This window comes from Tiliqua scincoides, chromosome 5 (genome assembly GCF_035046505.1).
Source record: "Tiliqua scincoides isolate rTilSci1 chromosome 5, rTilSci1.hap2, whole genome shotgun sequence".
Classification (NCBI taxonomy): Eukaryota; Metazoa; Chordata; class Lepidosauria; order Squamata; family Scincidae; genus Tiliqua; species Tiliqua scincoides.
The window spans coordinates 95,022,955-95,029,658 of NC_089825.1; positions in this window are offsets into that span (position 1 = coordinate 95,022,955).

Consider the following 6,704-nt stretch of genomic DNA (forward strand, 5'->3'; position numbering starts at 1 on the left):
GGAATTGTTAAATCTGGTGGTAAAATTACACATGTTTCATAGGTTGTTTTTTTTCCTCTATACCTATATATCCATATGTTACATATGAAAACACAAAGCAGCACACTTGTAACTCTATCCAAGCTTGTTACTCTGGGATTTGCATGATTTAGGAAGCAATATTTGCATCTAACATGCAATACTAACAATAGCATTTTCCAATGGTAATGTTGATAATATAACAAAGAAACAGAATTCAGAAATCAGCAAGTTAAAATAATGAAGTCCACATTGTAAATCAGAGGTGCAGTGATCAGGCAACATTAGGGTCATGAATGTCATTCAAATCCCAATCATATACATGCTTTGGAGAACCAGGTGTCCTCAGTTCTCCCCTTGCGTCTGTCAGTGCACGACTTAGTTTGCTGTTGGCAGCATTCACAGGAAGTTCTGAGCCTTCCCACCTGCTTCATCTTTCCTCTCATCACTGGTGGAGGTAAAATGGTGTCGGAGTGGCAGGAGGGGGGAACAAAGTGGGGAGAAGCAAAATGGGTTTGTCAGCCTTAAGGAAAGAATATTTGGGAATGTACAGCAGGGACCAGTGTGAAGACAGTGGCGATCCCCATGCCCACAGCTGATAAGCTCCTGAAGCTGCTTGTGGACAACACTTAACTGCACAGACATAATGCTGTCCACAAAGAGAATGTGATGGGGGAGAGCACGGCTTGACAGCATGCTTGTTTGACACACCAGTTGTTCCCAACCCATGGTTCGTGGACTACAGGTGGTACACGGGAACCTGAGTAGTGGTCCACGAGGTCTCAAGAAAAAAAGACATCACCCTCAATCACTTCCAATGACTTGATGAGTGGGTGAGCCCTCCCCCCACTGACCACCAAAGAATAGACCACCTGCAACCAGCACTGAAGTGCCGGCTGTGTCTGTGGGCGGCCCATTCTCTGCCTTCTCTGATAGTCCGTGGGGAAGTGCTCTCTCGACTAGCTGTTTCCCCACCAGAGAGACCAAATGGACTGCCCACAGTTGGCACTTTCAGCATCTCGCTGACCACTTGCATGGACTACCCAGTTTAATTGTATCTTTTGTGTTCAGGGGTGTGTGGGAGTGGGGTGTTGCATGTGATCCATGATTCCAATTTTTGCCTCAGTGGTCCATGGGCTCCTAAAGGTTGGGAACCAATGTTCTACCCACTTTCCATAGTAACTAAACAGGGGCTACAGAGTCAAACCAGATGAAATGCAAGATGTTCCACAGCTGCTTTTCCCATTTATGGCAGCTGTGTACATAAGAACATAAGAACAGCCCCACTGGATCAGGACATAGGCCCATCTAGTCCAGCTTCCTGTATCTCACAGCGGCCCACCAAATGTCCCAGGGAGCACACCAGATAACAAGAGACCTCATCCTGGTACCCTCCCTTGCATCTGGCCTTCTGACATAGGGGCAATCTGGATTAAGATCCTGGCAAAGATGAACTATCCCACACCATGGTCCAGATCAACTTCTGTAAAGTCTCATCTAAGTTTGCTGTACACAAACACATGTGTTTTTTCAAGCTGCATGGAGAATCTGTGGCATCAGGGAAGCATTTATATCCTTGGTAATTATCCAAATTACTGTAATTTTCCTTTATGTACAACCAGTAAAAAACAAAACAAAACACAGATATTAGAACATGTACTTGGATTCTTAACTGTCACTGAGAACTGGAGTGTTGTTCCACTGAGAAGGAGTGAATAAGTCATCTGGTCTGTAGTCTGATAGCAGATAGGCAAAAGCTTTCTTGCAGATTCTCTGTGTAGGTGACTTCTGCTTCTGTGTAGTTCCATAGGGAAGTTCTAGCAAGGTCTCTGTAGCAGGAAGTCTGGTTCAGGATGCAGGCAGGCAGCTGTGACTGGGTTGGGCATCCACCTGCCGCCCAGTGGTTATTTTTGCTCTTGGTGCTGCTGCTTCTCCCTTCTCATGTGTGTTGGGAAAATGGACACAGTGAATGCATTGTTGAAAGAAAACTTGATCACAACATTTATGGGCCAGGAAATGCTATTATTGGTGGGGTCCTTTCTCTTATACATCCTAACATGTTTCCAATCAGCTTCAAAAAGCCACCAATTAAGGAAGTATACAATTTTATGTAAGTGTTCATTATTGTTTAGTAGTGGCAAAGTCATTTGACAGCAGCTTCATGGATTTGAGAGTTCAACGGGTGTAGCTTTTCACATGAGTCTGAAGTGATTGGGAATGCTTTTTCATTTGTACAACCTTGATTTATGGAACCGGAACGTCTGTTATCTGTGAATGTGGCAGCTCTAATGATCACTCTAAGCCAGGGGTGGGCAAACCCTGGCTGGCAGGCCATTTGTGGACCTTGGGGACCCCCAATTTGGCCCATAAGAAACCCCCAGTTTCCAATGAGCCTCTGGCTCATTGAGAATTGTTGGAGCCCATGCTGTCCTCTGAAAAACTTATGTCCCCATGTGTTTTTGGCTTTGCTTGTATGATTTCACTGTGTAAGAAGTGTGTGGCAAACAGTTCAAAGTTCTCGTGTGGTTCTACATTTCCTATATTATAGTTCTCATGTGTATTATAAATAAGCTCAATTAAATTCATTCATTCATATAAGTTCCATCTCTAATGTATTCATTTGCGTAAATTTATTCAAATTTGAAATGTAAATTAATTTCTTTTCCTGGACCCTGACACAGTGTCAGAGAGATGATGTGGCCCTCCTGCCAAAATGTTTGCCCACCCCTGCTCTAAGCTAAGCTATGTATACTGGAGAAGTCTCAGAGTATAAGGTTAAAAAACAAACATTAAAGTGACAGAAGTCAATCTTCTTCAGGAACATTTTAAAAAAAACTCATGCATTGTATTTTTTAATGTGGACATTGAAGACTCTGCTTCTATTACATTTTTTTCTGTTGTAGTTGCAGAGATCAAATCTCTGTTGCATTCTCTGTTTCAAAAACCAGATCTCTACTGCAATTGCAGAGATTCGGTTTTTGCACAAAAACCATAACAGTCATTCCATAACTCACATGCTGTACAGAGGTGAATGAAAGCTTGGTGGATGGGAGATTTGGAGTTGGTTTGACTCAGTAAACCAGTGGCTGAGATGTTGCCAACTTCTTAAAAAAAATTGGCTTAGTTTTTTAAGTCCACCCTGGGAGGGAGAATCCTTCTCTGATGGGGATAAATCACTTGTGAACCTGGCCCATGTGCCATCCAGGGTCTCTCAGAGCCTCATAAGGCATTAAAAACATCACCTCCAGTTTCAAGGAGAAACCAGAAGTGCCTTTTTCACCATTGGATTCTGTCTGAGCCGGGCAGAGGCCACAGATGGATATCCAAGGCCTCTGTTGGGCTCAGAGGAGCCTCCAGAAGTGAGCATGTATGTGGTGGTGGTGTGGGCCCAATCCACAGATAATGAATTCATGAATACAGGATCTGTGGGTACCAGGGCTCTCCTATTTAAATCTCTGAATCATATCCCAGATTTGCAATGAAATATCTACCTGGCCCTCCTTTTGCTACTACCCAAAAAGCTCTACTTTTGTATACACAAATACATTCTTCTAAGGCCCAATTTCTTACTCACTTTCCAGCACTGGCATAGCTGTGCCAATGGGATGTATGCTACATCTTGCAGTTGGGGGGTACTCACAGAGACCTCCTCAAAGTAAGGGAATGTTTGTTTTCTTACCTAGGAGCTGCAGTGCCCTTATGTAAGTGCTGGAAAGTGGGTTACGACTGCATCCTAAGTCACATTTCTGATTATCTTTCCTGTCCTTTCTCAAAGTTCTCAGTAACTTTTCCATTAGTAACAATAAAACAGATATTTTCTCTGGATTTTTAAACTCTCAACTTCATTCTCATTTCAGACTAGTTTTAAAATATTATCAACATGTCCTATCTTTCATTTTTGCCATTCACAAGATTAATAGGAATCCCAAACTCTTGCCCAACACAACCTTGGGGTTTAAAATCTATGACAACTTTTTTGATGTGAAGGTCACATCCGAGACAATCCTGGATCTACTCTTCCACCAGCAAAGGAAAGTACCCAATTACAACTGCAATAAGAAAGAGGAATTGTTGTCTGTCGTTGGGGGGTTCACTTTAGAAAACACCATCCAAATGGCTGCCATCTTGAGCCTCTACAAGATTCCACAGGTATGTACATCTGCATTCAGTTACAGATCAAGTACATTTATTATCCTGTAATACTTGAATATAACATCCTTTGTTTTATTAACATATTTTTGAAAATCCTGTACTTAGCAAGAGACAAACACAACCCATTTTGCCAACTACAAATGAGAGTTTCCAATAAAAAAACACTTATACCCCAATCCATTTGGGCATTTATGATGGCAGATCGTGTGACCCGCCATTGTAAGTGCAGCTGCAGCTACATAAAGGCCACACTGCAGGTGTGGATGTCAGAGCCATGTGCATCAATAACTAGCAGATCCATGGATATAGCTCATACTGAAATAGGTAAGATGCTGCCAAAGACAGGTAATGGGCTGCTTGGGGGAGGTTTGCAGCATGGTGTGGGGAGGGCATGGGGCAGTTTAGGGGGAAGGAGGGAGTGGATCCTTATGGCAGCAGTGCATGCTAGGATGCTATCGCCATTTTCCCTGGTTGACATAATCCCTGCCTCTCCTCAGACGTACTCCAGGTAGGTCCAAAAAGAACAACTGATGGCCAGGCAGCCTACGGAGAGGTAAGTAACAAATACTTTTCATTACGTCTCCCAGACTGTCTGGTTGCCCCTCCGACATCTCTATTTATGAGAATTTTACCCTGTCTTTTTGCCTCCAAGATGCATCTCAAGGCAAGTCATGTAAACTGAAAAGTCTAATGAAGTGACCAAGATACTCTTTTTCACATGAGATGCTTTTGTTGTTTGGATGACACTTTGATTTGCAGAAGTAATCATTTGAGGAGGTCATTATAGCTTAGATTGTGTAGTTTGGCATGCAATGGCTAATGGTCCAATCCAAACTAAAGGATGCATGTCCTGCCCGTGATGGCTGCTGCAAAAGTACTGTAAAGCAGGCAGGACATTGGGAAGGCCAGAGCATCAGAGGACCGCCAGAGCAGGTTAGCCTGGCATGAGGGCGGAATTGGATGGAAGAAGGTAGAATTGGGATGGGTGGGAGGAAAGTTCAGGAAGGGGGTGGGATCAGCGGCAGCAGTGCTCACTGAATCCTGGGCCTATTCCCAGGAGTGATCCAACTGTACAGATCAATGAGATTTGTACCAGCTTATTTCGCGGGAGCAAATCCAAGTTGACCCATTGTGGTTGCTGGGGCTTCCCCTGGGGTGAGGGGACAAATATCCCCTGATCACAAGGAGACCTTCAGCAGCCAAACATCCCCCATGGGATGCAGCACAAACCATGCTGGTGCCACTTTATTGCTGTGGGAAGATTTAGGTTGAATTGGGCCATTAGAAATCTTTTTTGGGTAGATGGCTTTTGAGTCTCTCTCTCTCTCTCTCTCTCTCTCTCTCTCTCTCTCTCTCTCTCTCTCTCTCTCTCTCTCTCTCTGTGTGTGTGTGTGTGTGTGTGTGTGTGTGTGTTTAATATGTAAAGAATTGAGGGCAGGCATTTTTATAATCTCGACATAAGAACCGACATCCAATGCAGAATGATGTTTTTCACTTACAATGACCTCATTCAAAAAGGCATGTTCATAATACTGTTTAATATCGAATCAAACAGTGAGTCAGCATCTTAGTTCTCATGATAAACACATCCATTTGAATGTTCTAATGAGCCATGTGCTTCCCCTTAGCTCACCTATGGTGCATATTACACTATGCTCAGTGGCAAAACTGAGTTCCCTACTTTGTGCTGGATGACACCAAAGGAACACATTCAGTATTTGGGGATTGTCGGGCTGCTGCTGCATTTCAAATGGACATGGATTGGCCTCATTGCTTCCGATGATGACAGTGGGGAAAGCTTTCTGCAGACACTGACCCCTCTGCTTGCCCAAAATAGCATTTGTGTGGCCTTCTCAGAAAGGACTAAAATAATCAAGAATGCTGATGTGGATCGTTATATTATGAATATAGCAAAAATACATTCCAAGCTTTTAATACCCGAAATCAATGTGATTATAGTCAATGGGGACTCTCAGTCTCTGTATGCTTTACTAATCATCTTATACAATACTGAATTTGGGACAAAGCCCTATGTGGGGAAAGTTTGGATCACACCGCCTCAGTGGGATTTCACCAGTGAAAGTAGTGCAGCCGGCTTCTGTACAAAAACGTTCTATGGTGCATTGTCTTTCTCAGTCTCTGCACACGCAGTGCCCGGATTCCAGCACTTTCTTCAGAACCTGAAGTTTGATAAGTCACTGACGCTTTTCTTTTGCATGTTCTTGCAAGAGGCTTTTGACTGTCGTCTTACCATTACAAAATCGAACAATCGTCCAAAGTGTACAGGAGAAGAAAAGCTGGAGAGCCTGCCTGGATCTCGGTTTGAGATGGAGATGAGTGGTGAAAGCTACAGTATCTACAATGCTGTCTTTGCTGTTGCGCATGCTTTACACGCCCTACGTGTGTCCAAACAAAAAACATTTTTGGCTGGAAGGAAAAAAAAGCATTTGAATGTTCAGCTGTGGCAGGTACATTCACCATCATAGTGGACTACTTCATATGAATGAAATTATATTTGTTGGCTACAATGGGAT